Source organism: Solanum stenotomum, unplaced genomic scaffold (genome assembly GCF_019186545.1).
Source record: "Solanum stenotomum isolate F172 unplaced genomic scaffold, ASM1918654v1 scaffold32449, whole genome shotgun sequence".
Taxonomy (NCBI): Eukaryota; Viridiplantae; Streptophyta; class Magnoliopsida; order Solanales; family Solanaceae; genus Solanum; species Solanum stenotomum.
In genome coordinates, this window is record NW_026031960.1 from 1 (window position 1) to 13,228 (window position 13,228).

At 29.8% G+C, this 13,228-nt stretch overlaps 1 pseudogene; it reads right to left on the bottom strand.

Moving 5' to 3' along the window:
- Positions 1-4,072: 4,072 nt before the first annotated feature.
- On the bottom strand, positions 4,073-4,773 carry LOC125852104 (uncharacterized; annotated as a pseudogene).
- Between the last annotated feature and the right edge of the window lie 8,455 nt (positions 4,774-13,228).

The following is a 13,228-nucleotide window of genomic DNA, read 5'->3' on the forward strand; positions in this document are numbered from 1 at the left end:
CCATCAAAGTTTGTTCTTGCAAGTTTTGTCGTGCTTGAAAGAATATTTACTCATCTGTTTTTGTATTATGTAAAATCAAGTTTTTGACTTTTCTTGTTTCACCAACTACATCTAGACTATCAATCTTTCTCTATGCAAATATTTTGCAAGTGATTTTTGAAGATATCGTATGATCCTCTTGGACCTTAGTTGCTTACTACCTACAGAATCATGACTAGGATGTATCAAGCTGCAAAGTACCTGTCAATAGATAGTTATGATACACAACTAAGGATATATCAATTTGTTCATCGCACTAAAGCATACAAAACCCCTTCTTAGGTTTTCTCTTCACATTGTTCTCGAGGCAATTCTTCTTTGACTACTTGTACATACTTCGTCCACGTAAGACCACTTAGACAGTTAAAGAATATTACGAGATTATGATCCTCAAAACAAAGGTTCATAGAAGTTGGATATTTAATTAATATAGTAGCTAAGGGTATGCAATTGGGATTAGAAGCCTTAAGTAATCTTCAAAGTACATAAGAAAACTTGTGAAGCAGAATCAGTTGCTTATTTTTCATATGCTTTCAACATATAAACAAATTTAAGAGAAAACAAGAAAAGAGAACTAATGACTGCTAATACAATAATTCCACTACATTCCTCTACCAAATTGCAATGTAGGCCCTCGCAACCTTCCCATATCCAATGGCCTTCTTGTAAACTCGTTTGCGGATCATGTCAGATTCTGCTTGAGACTGATGCTTTACTCTATACTTGTTCGTCTAGTGTTCTCTCTCTATAGGAGCAGAATCCTTGATTCCAGTACCTCTCCTTGTCGATTTCCCTTCACCCTTGCTTCTACTGGACTTTTTTTCTTCAGTCTGAATCGCCTTCGACTTCTTCTGTTTTCTGAATTTCCACTCAAAAGCATTGGCATCACTTTCACCCAAGTTATTACCTAAATAGTCTTGTCCCTCGATTTTCTTTTCTTTACCGAAACTTCCCTTCTGTTATGTGCTTTTACATCAACCGAACCCTTAGCACCACGATTTTGAAAGTTACATTAAATGAGACTTTGTTACAGGGCATGTAGAGCCCTTGTCGTATCGTCCTCACTAATGTCACAAACAGTTCTTGCCAGGAAGCCAGTCTAACATAGTGCAGAGCCAACTCTGAGACAATTGATGGGGTTTTGTACCATATGGCAGAAGCCTCCATTTCCTACATGTACAATAGCAATCGAATCTCCTTGTATAGTGAATGGAACAACTGGTGGCTTATCCCCAGAATTCAGTTCCGGGCAGTGTGTCTTCTCAGAAGCAGTATGTAAAGCACTACTCGGTTTGTGAGAAGAATACGGATAGGTGAAGGGAGTTTTTGAGATATTTGTGGAATTATTGGTTGAAATACAAGTTGATCACTCGCCAAAAACGAACCATAAACACCAAATTTTGTCCCCAAATTCTCAGCAGAAATAGCTCCTTCAAAATCTTTCATATAATAGCCCAAAACAGTTTGAATCTTAGCATCAATGTCTATATCAGAATCATCATATATTCTCCTTCTTCAACTTCGTCTTCTTCCTTTTGACTTTTCACTAAATCGATGTGAGAATCATCATATATTTCTCCTCCTTCAATTTTGTGTTCTTCCGCCATCGTATTTTCCTACTCTTATGCTCACAGTTTCTAAATTTCTTTGCAACGCTAACAACAAAATCCGTTTGTTTATAACTAATTAGGATTAGTAGTCCTAAACCGAATCAATATAGGAAAAACGTCCTGATTAAGCCAAGTTGCATAGTCAGACATGAAATTTAGTAACTTATTACCGACTAACTATAATCTAAATAACTAACACAACTGGCATCACATTAAAAAAAAAATAGACAAGTTAGTTTTGTAATTAAAAATTAAAAACTAATTTTTGTGAGAGATAAATGTTGCAATTTCCTTTCTTTAACACTTAAAGAGACATTGATCCAATGTGGAAGTAAAAAGTACACGGAAAATTTCAATATAAATTACAATTTTTCTTTTAAAAAATGTAAATCTAATTAAAAAGTCTAAATAGAAAAAAAAATGCAACCTGAAATTCAAAATTCTACACTCTAATAATTTTTTTTTTTGATTGGATTTTGAATTATTATTCAAACTAGGTAAATTTTCCGCGCTTTGCGCGGGTGAACTGTCCTAATTAGCTTACATGTTATATATTGATTTTGTTGTGCAGTTGATGACATTAATTAAAATCCAAAAGCACTTCTAACTTTAATTTGATGAAATAACTATACTATGACAGACGATATTTCAATTAAGGCTCTGCACATTGCTCCTATTGTCACGTCTTTCATTTGCAGAAGTTTATCAATATGTGTCCTCCAAAACTTGTAAGTATCTCTTCTTATTATGAAAATATTTCCAAACATGTGTCTATTCGAGTACATAATTACTTAATAGAACTCTTTAGTGGCTCTATCTAATTATGCGTCTAACTATTCTGAACAATATCAATAAATTCTAAATATCGAGTACACTACATCTTATCAAATTTGAAGGGTTTGGGTGCCTAAAACAGAGTAATAAGCGAAGGTGAATAGTCTGAATGAGTGCAAGGGAGGCCTTTTTTGGTCAAAAGGCTAGTTATATTATAAACTAACGAGGATTGGGTCTGCTAGAGAAAATGACATAAATAGTCATAGGTCTAAAATGGTCCCTTAACTATACACTTAATGGATTTAGTCCTTTAACAATTAACTATTCAAAAACTTATCAGCTTTGGTCACTTAACTATACACTTACCGATTTTAGTCCCTTAACTATAAACTTACCGATTTTAGTCCTTTAAGTAATCAAAAATTTATCAGATTTGGTCTTTGTCCATTTTTTAAATACAAATAGCTTAGGTTTATATTAATGGAAATCCTCGTGAAATTAAATCTTTAACCCATTTTTAAAGTTGTTTCTCTATCCCCCACCTTTTTTTCTTCAAACTACTCTTATGAAAAGAACAATAACGTCAACGATTCAAAATAAAATTAATGAGGAAATAAGATATAAGTCCTAGTTTTATTCAATGGAGGATAAATTAAGCATATAATTGTTGTTAATGACTTGAATCCATACTTAAATATGCTAATCAGTGTGAATTTTATTTAATCTACTCAAATTTCTTTACGTAAAATAAAATGAATAGAATAATAAAATTGATCTATTTAAAAAAAAATTAAAAAATTGCAAATCTACCATTTTAGAAATTTCAATTTCTGAAAAATTAAACAAATTTCGTTCAATAAAGTCGTTGGAGTACAAACTTTGAATTTAACGAGTAATAATTTTTTTCTTTTTTATAATAAAGTTTAGCATATTCAAGCCATTAGTAGCAATAATATGCTTCATTTTATCCTCTATTAAATAAAATTATGACTTATATTTTCTTTCCTAGTGAATTTTATTTTAAATCGTTGAGGTTAAGGTTCTTCGCATAAGGTTAATTTGAAGAAAAAGTAGCGGAGAGAGAGAAACAATAGAAAAAATTGCTAAAGGATTTAATTTCTCGAGGCATGGATTCTATTAATATAAACCTAAGTTATGTGTATTAAGAAAATGAACAAAGACCAAACCTGATAAGTGTTTGAATACTTAAATGATTAAAATCGGTAAACTTATAGTTTAGGGACTAAAATCGGTAAGTGTATAGTTAAGGGACCAAAACTGATAAATTTTTGAATAGTTAAAGGACTAAATCTGTTAAGTGTATAGTTAAGAGATCATTTTAGACCTACTCCTATAGTTAAGGAACTATTTATGTCATTTCTCGGTCTGCTACATGCAGCTTAAGCGTTGGAAGTTTCGGCCATAAAAAAAATATTACAAAAATCCCCTCTCGAATATATTTCTATCTCCTTCAAATACATTCATATCCCCGCTCGAATACATCCCTCCCATTAGGTATGTATCATTTGCAATGTATCAGACAACCAAGAAAGGTATCCAAAAGCAATGAAAAATTAAAAAAAAATAAAATTGGGGAAACTTCTGATATAGGATTAGGATGTAATTAGCCCCCTAATGTCTGAAATTTCTGTACTTTATACTTCAAATAATTGCTACAAAAATTTAATTTCCTTGAATACATAGTTCCTGAAATGTCTGTCCATACTGCGCTATTTACTAACATTGGAGGAACTATCAAAAAGGTTGGATCGCTGAAAGCACTGTACTAGAGACCTTCCTTACTAAGCTTGTCCGACACTTTATTCTGCTCTCGGAATATATGTGCTGGCATCACTGCTCCCAGCTTCTCCATTAATAACCTGCATTCAAAGATTAAGTTAGTAAAGAGGTGATTATCGTGTTCAAACATATTGATCAGTTCCATGGAGTCTGTGTTGATGTCTATTGGGCTCAGCTTATATTTCAATGGCCATAAGCACACCTTGTCTTAGCGCACGAACCTTGCCAGGATTGGGTTGGCATGGGCTTCTTTGCTGATAAAAGCCAATGATCCAGTCACCTCTATGGTTTCTGATAACACCTCCAAGACCTCCTGGTCCCGGGGCTTTCTTTCGCAGCCCCATCAGTATTCAGTTTAAACCTACCTGGCACACGAAGTTTCCACTTGACCTGGATGACATATTTCTGATCAAGGAAGGTTAGTAATATACTAGAGTCAAAATACATGTCGATCCAAAAGTCATTAGCAAAACATTTATCTAACCTTTCAGGTATTCGAGCATTTAAGTAGGTCATCATTCACATCATAACAATACCACCATGTGTGATAAGAGGATCAGTCCATAATACAGGATTGGGAATTTTTGGATTGAAAAATCACACCACAAAGGAAGAAAAAACCTGGACTTTAAGAGAGTTGCTAGCATGCCCTTGATGTTATGACAACAGTACAGAAGAGAATTGTCAAGCTCTCCATCAAAAATTTTAAAAAACCAAATGATGAATTATTAACTTCATACTTAGCCAAAATGAGATATGTTGCTGGAAACAGCCGGATAGGATGCATTGGCTCATGAAAAAGGATATGGGAGGGCACCCAAGGGAGTGGCTTAGTTATCAATGAAGTAGGTTGAGAATTATGAGGTTTAAAGTTAAAATTAAGAGGAGGCAAAACCACAATATAACTTTGACCATGAGGAGCACGCAAGCTGGATCCGAATGGAAGGCAAGATATTTTATTTTTATAACCTCTTCTATTCTTTTTGGAGATAAAGATTCTAATACTGTAACTCCTTATCTTTGTCTTACCACAAAATGTTTGACAGTTAATTAATAACCCATGGAGGTTCATGTGTACACATAGATATCCCAGTGAAGCAGTGAGTGAATCTGGCATCCTACTAGAGTGCCTGAGTGTCCATAATACTTAAATAAATATTAAACTACAAAGCCTCTTCATCAATCAATTTATTTTTCTCTTGCTAATCGAATTGTCTGAACTGATTTCCGATAGAATTCACAAATCAAGTTTTACATGAGAGACAAAACTAACAACTTTGTGCAGTAGTCATGACAAAGCCTGTATAAATTATATGGGTAAGGACATATACAAACAAGTACACATTCGGAGACCTAAACATACTTAAACAATTTGTTATACATTAAAGACCATTTCAATCAATTAAAATACATTAAGACCACAAAATGCATATTACCCATACGTTAAGCATCATTTCGGTCATTTTCTCTATGTATATGTATTGTAGGTATATATACCCAAACCTACATAATGAAGCTCAAAATTGCTAGCACATTCCGCAAAAGCAAAGAATCATACAGTAGATCTTTTTTTAAAAAAAAAAGAAAAACATTGAGAAACCACATAAGTGCTTAAACTCCAACACATATAGGCCTGCACAAAGTTGGCCACTGCTATATATTTTCATTTTCTCAACACAGAAATAGTAATACTCTAATAAAAAAAAGTCTATCAACGGATTGGAAGTAGCGTATGAGAATTATTGAACATACTTCTAAATTTGGTGTCAGTCTTTTTCATATAGTTCAAAATAAATAATTATTCAAATTTCTAGAGTTTTGTCGAATCTTTTTTTCATTTTTGCCTCTTATTTATATTTTCTAGGTGGTAAGTAATTTCAAGAGAGTTAATTGCTCATATTTATAATTTTACTTTAAATTATTTATATTTCCAATAATAGTTTAAGAATATCTAAAATGGTAAAACTGAAAAGTGGTGTTTATTTTATATTCTAAACTCTTTTTCATAATAGGTGTACATTGCCTCAAGAATTCACTTATTTGTTCTTATTTTGAAATAGAGAGTATTAATTGATTTTTTTTAGATTTTTTAATTATTCAAAATAATTGAATTATTCAAAGTTTAAGATGGATGTTCGAATTTGTTTCATATTCGTCATTTCCTTTAGGGCAACTTTCGCATATAGCCATTCAAAAATGGTTTAATTACGCCTATAGTTTTAGTTTGCTAATTACGATTCGTAGCTACATGTTATAGAGAGGATAGTGGCGAGATTGGAGAGAGAGCAGAGAGGCGGGCGAGAGAGGACAAAGAGTGGAGAGAGATGAATTGTTTATGTATATCTCTCAAATAATTGTATATATGTAACTCTTATACATATGTATTTGTATATCTAGCGAGCGAGATTGGAAAAGGGAGGAGAGAGGCGAGCGAGAAAGGACAGAGAGTGGAGAGAGGCAAACTGTAAATGTATATCTGTCAGATAATTGTGTGTATATATGTATATATAACTGATATACATATGTATTTGTATATCTGACGAGCTAGATTGGGAGAGGGAGGAGAGAGGCGAGACAGATTGGGAAAGATAGGAGAGAGGCTAGCGTGAAAGGTCAGAGAGTGGAGAGAGGCTAATTGTGTTTGTATATATGTCATGTAATTTATGTGTGTATAATTTGTGTTTGTATATGTATAAAAGAGGACAGGTAACATAATTAAAGTTAAAAATTAAGTTGTGAGCCGCAATTGATTCAAACTATAGCTATATTAGCTAATTAACTAGTATATTTTTGCTTTTCCGCGTAATTTTCCCTTTTCTTTATCAAAGTTTTATATTTTCTATGAGATAAAATACACTCCTTACAAAGTTTTATTTATGATTTCATAAAAGATTATCATAATAGTGAAAATTATGGCTTAAATTATGTCCTTGATTGATTTTTTTAGTATATGTGTTTACCTCATAAATTTAGTTAATATGAAATAAAGGGAGTAATATTAAGGAAAAAATTACTGAAATACACGTCTTGTGTTTCCCTTATTTCCAATATCCCCTTCTATTTTTAAAAACCTCTTAAATTCCTTTTTACTTTAATGTATCCGAGCCAGTATTTAATGTATCCGAACTATATATTATGTATCTGGTTTATTTAATAATGTATCCGAGCTAGTTTTTAATGTAGCCGAACTACATATTATGTATCCGAGCTAGTTTTTAATGTATCAGAGCTACATATTATGTATCCAGTTTATGTTATAATGTATCCGAGATACTCTTTAATGTATCCGAACTACATATTATGTATCTGGTTTATTTTATAATGTATCCGAGCTAGTTTTTAATGTATCTGAGCTACATATTATGTATCCGATTTATGTTATCATGTATCGGAGCTACATATAATGTAATTTCATATTAAAACTATTGACAATCTTAAAAACATATTTTTTACTTGACTAACTAAACTTAAATACCCCTAATCTTGCAATAGGAGTTAGGGATGTACCGCAAAATTGGCTTATTGGTATTGGTATTGGTATTGGATTATCGGATTAACGGTTGATGAACAGATTAAAATTTTATAGTTAACATTTTATCGTTGCGGGATCAGATTACTCAATTTTCTTATTGGGGAAACCGTTAACCCGATAATTCTCTATTTGTGAAGAAAATACTTATGTGCATGCACCCTTAAAACTTAGATTTTTATATGTGTCTCACTTTGATTTACAATTACTAAATTACCAGCTTAAGTAGGGTTAGAATTTTTTTGTTTGTTTGATGGGAGATCAATATATTGGTGAGTGAAAGCAAAAGAAGAGAGCATGAAATGGTGGAGTTAATACACCACCCGCTAACCATCCTATAATTTTTAATCTGATACTAAATCAATTATCAATAGCTCAGGGCGAAGGTATAGTCATCCAATCGAAAAATTATATTGTATATATATATTAAATTCTGAGTTTGAATGATATACATGAGCGAATTTAAGAAGGCTTATGAGGTATCATGTGACACTGTTTCCTTGAAATTTTTTACTAAATATGTTATATACGATTAGAAAGGAAAAACATAAAAGATATATTTCAAAAGGTGACACTCCTTAAACAAAGGCTGCTTGCAGCGCAATTGGTCAAGCATTGAGAATCTGTAAACCTCATTTTAAATAAAAAATTTATGTTTTTTTCCCTTCTTTCTCTTTAATGATGATATTCAAAAAAGAAAACCCAATAAAAAAGAGTTAATTTTTATGTTTTTTCCCTTCTTTCTCACATTAATAGTAATTATTTTTAATGATGATATTACTACTTATTAGAAGAGTCTACAAGCAGGCATGTCTTCGTCAACATGCCTGCTTGTATGATGAAGGATAGTTTTGGTATTTTTTATGTTTTATTATTCACCAAAAGAGTATTTTGCTTCTTGAAACTTGAACCTTTTTGTTGCTAGACGAAAAAACCCAGCCAATGTTAACATATTGACCCGTGTGTCCCTAGGGTGTGGGCCAACTTGCATTATAAGGTCGGCTGAGAGGCGTCATTTCATACTAAAAATTAGCATAACTTTTTAGAAACATTTATCCTTTTCAAGTAAATTATTAATACTTCTTCTATTAAGGAAAATATTAAAGGATATAATTTAAATCATAATTTTTATTATTGTCTTTTATAAAATCATAAATATAACTTTATAAGTAGTGTAATTTATCTTCAAGAAAATATGAAACTTCTATAAATGAAAGCGCAAATACAAAAGAAAATTCAAATATTCATCTTAAACTTTGAACAATTCAATTATTTTGAATAATGAAAAAAGCCTAAAAAATCACTTATTATGAAATAGAGGGAGTATTTAGTGTTTCATTTTAATTTAGTTGTCTTACTTTCCTATATATTTTGTTATATATTTTAAAATTATATAAGAAATATTATTTAAAAAATTACGTAAAAAACATAAATCACAATAATTAATAATTTAAAATATTTAAAAACCATATAAACATTTGATTGACTCTGCATTTCATTGTGCCACATGAATTGAGATCGAAAAAGTAACATATATTATTTGAAAATAGCGTAACAAATAATACAGGTTATAATATAATTAACAATTTAAAATATTCTATAAAATACCTAACTTTGCAAATTTCATCAATATTATATAAATTAAAAAATCAAGAGTAACATATATTGGACTCGTGCTGGCACGAGCACAATATCTTAGACATTATACATTATACATTATATACACAATAGTATAAGATTCTCCAAGCACACATGTCTTCGTCGTCATGTGTGCTTCTTGGTATAACCATTGTGTTGAAGGCCATTTTTGCCATTACAGATGGAACTCTTCCCATTTAGTTAAACGTGTCACATTCTAAAGGCCTCAACAGTCACAACATTACCACAACTTTTCTTTAATCTATTCTCTCCCATTATATATACGTGTATACATCCTAAATCTCCATTTTTAATAAAATATAAAAAAAATTCTTAATCAACTTGTCTTAAATTGTTGAATGTACCAAATTTCTTGTAATTTTATGGTTCTAAATATATCATGTGAAAAGTAGAAATAAAAAATAAATTAACAAAAAAAATAAGACAAATAAATTAATGAGTAAAGTAATAAATAGATAGAAAAACATTAAATAAGAAACAATTATAATCAAGTTATGTGACTAATTATAAATTTTGTGATAGTACAACATCATAATAATTAACAATCCTAAATATTTCAATAATTATATTTAAAAATTACGATAAAAAGTATTCTTTTAAGTCTACAAATGTCATCTTTGCCATATAATTGGAGGAGAGAGATCAAAGGAACTTTCAATAATTTTATATATACCATGTTAGTTAAAAGTATTATAAATCACAATAATTAATAACTAAAAATATTTTTAAAAGGTTACTATTAAAATAACATTTGCTTGATTCTCAAAATTTTACTTGTCACATAAATTAATTTAAATAGAAAAAGTAACATAAATTGGGCCGTGCCCCTGTTTCTAGTTAAAAAAGAGTTGTAATTGAATATTTTGAGTTGTAAATATTTTAAGATATATATATATATATATATATATATATATATATATTTTAAAAGGTGTAATCTCATTTTAATACATTTTTTATGCTTTTTCCCTTCTTTCTCACATCAGTAGTAATTATTTTTAATGATGTTATTCAAAATAGAGAACTCATTTAAAAAGAGTTTTATATATATATATATATATATATATATATATTATTTCTCATTTTAAAAGGTGACACCGCTGACGAGAAATTCTACGTACGTCATTGATGATATACACCTTTAGCATAGTTGTAAAAGATGCTCATTTGAGTTAAGTTGTTCTGGGTTCAAACCCCTTTATAAGCACCACATTTTTTGTTTTATTTTGACAGCAAGTCACTTATACACACTATTATTATTTCATCAAACAAATACATTTATTTTAAATTATTAATTCTTAAATAATTCTCAAGTTTGTTAATTCTTAATATTAGTATTTATTATATATATATATATGAATTATTTATTTGAAATATGTTATTAAATAAATAATAATTGTATATATAATTTTATCCAATATACAATGTAATTTTGATTTTTTGAATCTTGTTTCTTTAATTGTGTGATTTGTGTTTAGAATAAATCTAGATTGATTTAATCAATTAGTATTTCACTTTATACACATTAATTTATATATTTTTTATATTATAAAATTAATGCGCAGAAAAAACATCGTGATTGTTTGTGTATGGTAGAAATAAATGTTGGGATCGTTCAACCTAGGCTAACAAAATAGAATTCAACTCACTTATAGAAATTTTTTAATTCTTGATCACCTTGATAAAACATCTAGCTCTGCCATTACGATAGCTATTGATTGATTAGCGAATTAGTAAATTTAAAATCTTATCTTCTATAAGCCAAATCCTTAAGCATAATTATCCATCTGATCCGTCCAATATGCAGTCCGAACATGAGTGAAATGCACCCCTAAATTCTTGTCCAGTTTAGAGGTGTTCTTAACATTTCTATCATTTTTTTTATTTATTAAAACTCTCATGCTCCTACAAGAGTTTGAGACCACTTGTTATTAGGGCTGTGTATCGATCGGTTCAGTTTAATTTTGAAGTTTATTGGTTTAACTTATTAGTTATCGATTTATAGACATGCTAAATTGTTATAAAATCCTTAAGCTATTGACTTTATCAGTTATTGATCGTTATTGGTTTAACCGTTAAGATTTGACACAAAAAGTATTTGAAAATCACTTATAAATAAGGTGACAAACCAAATGAAGCATGCACATGAATTCACAGATTGCATCTTACTCAAAAGCACGCTCAAGAGTTTGAGACAGCTAGAAATAAAATTACAAAACCAAACTATAAATCAAGGACCTTATACAAAATGATATAAATATAATTATTTAATTTCCTATCGGGTTATCGGTTAACCCGTTACAAAACCTCAAACCGTTAAGAATAGATAACCCGATATAAAAAAAATTAAAAACATTATCAAAACCTCTAAACCAATAACCAATTATTGATAAATCAATAACTTTTTTCGGTTCAGATTATCGATTTCGGTTCCGTTTTGAACGACTCTACTTGTTATGTCAAATGACAAATCCAGGGGCGGCTCAACATAATTCGAGGCCTAAAGCGAAATTTTAATTATAGGCCTAAAATATAAATACATTTATCCGTATTTATTTATTTTCTAAATTTCAAGATGTAAATTATGTCCTAGTATCTTTTTTATAAATGTTTTTTTCAAATAATTTTTTTAATTATTATTTTTAGGTAAGATTTCATCAATTCAACATTGGAAAACAACCTTTTATTGAGACAATTATTATATGAATTGTTAACATAATTCTATAAGTGATAAGTTGATAAAATTTAAATAAAGATAAGAGTTACACTATAACAAATGTGATATATTGCTACGAAATAATTAGCTACAATATAAAATTTGTCACTAATTATTCATTTTTCGTGACGAAAGTTATATTTTGTATTTAAATACATGAGGAACATACTTTTAGTGACGAAACACAAATATTTGTAGCTAAGTTTGGTCCACTATAATTTCCCTCCAAAAGATAAGTTGGCGCCATTTATTGAGTACTATTAGCTACAAATCTAAATTTATCAGTGACACATTATTTTGTCACTAAATGAAGTAGTANAACTACAAGAAGACATAAAAATTAGACACTAAAAGAAGACATGAAAATTAGACACTAAAAGAAGACATGAAAATTAGGTACTACAAGAAAACATGAAAATTAGTCACTACAAAAAGACATGAAAATTAGTCACTAAAAGAGGGCATGAAAATTAGTCACTAAAAGAGGGCATAAAAATTAGTCACTATAAAACTTCTTATTTTTATTTTATTTTCAAACTCCACGATGGTGGCTTGTGGGGTTTAGACAGTGACCCCAATCAATAAATTAAAGAAGCAAATAAATACACGGAGAATATAGACTGTAACTTTTTAGGCTTTGAGAACTCACAGTTTATCTATAACTGTCAAAATGGATTGATTTAAATAGTTAGTCCATACAGATTTTAGAATTTAACACATTCGACTAGCCCATTTGAATTGGCTTAAGAAAAATGACTTATTTTAAGTTATTTTTTAAATTTGCCAAACACTTTCAGAAATAAATAAAAAAACTGGCTTAAAAGTAGATTTGACCAATTTTTAAGTCAATCCAAACACCTTCTAACTCATTATTATGACGGGCCATTAAAAAAAAGTGGTAGAAAATAAAGTTAGAAAAAAGAAAAGAAAAAAGAAAGGAAGACGTGAAAATTAGTCACTACATGAAGCCATGAAAAATAGTCACTACACGAAGACATGAAAAATAGTCGCTACAAAAAGATATGAAAATTAGTCACTAAAAGAAGACATGAAAATTAGTCCGTACAAGACTTTTTATTTTATTTTCAAACGTCGTGGCTAGTG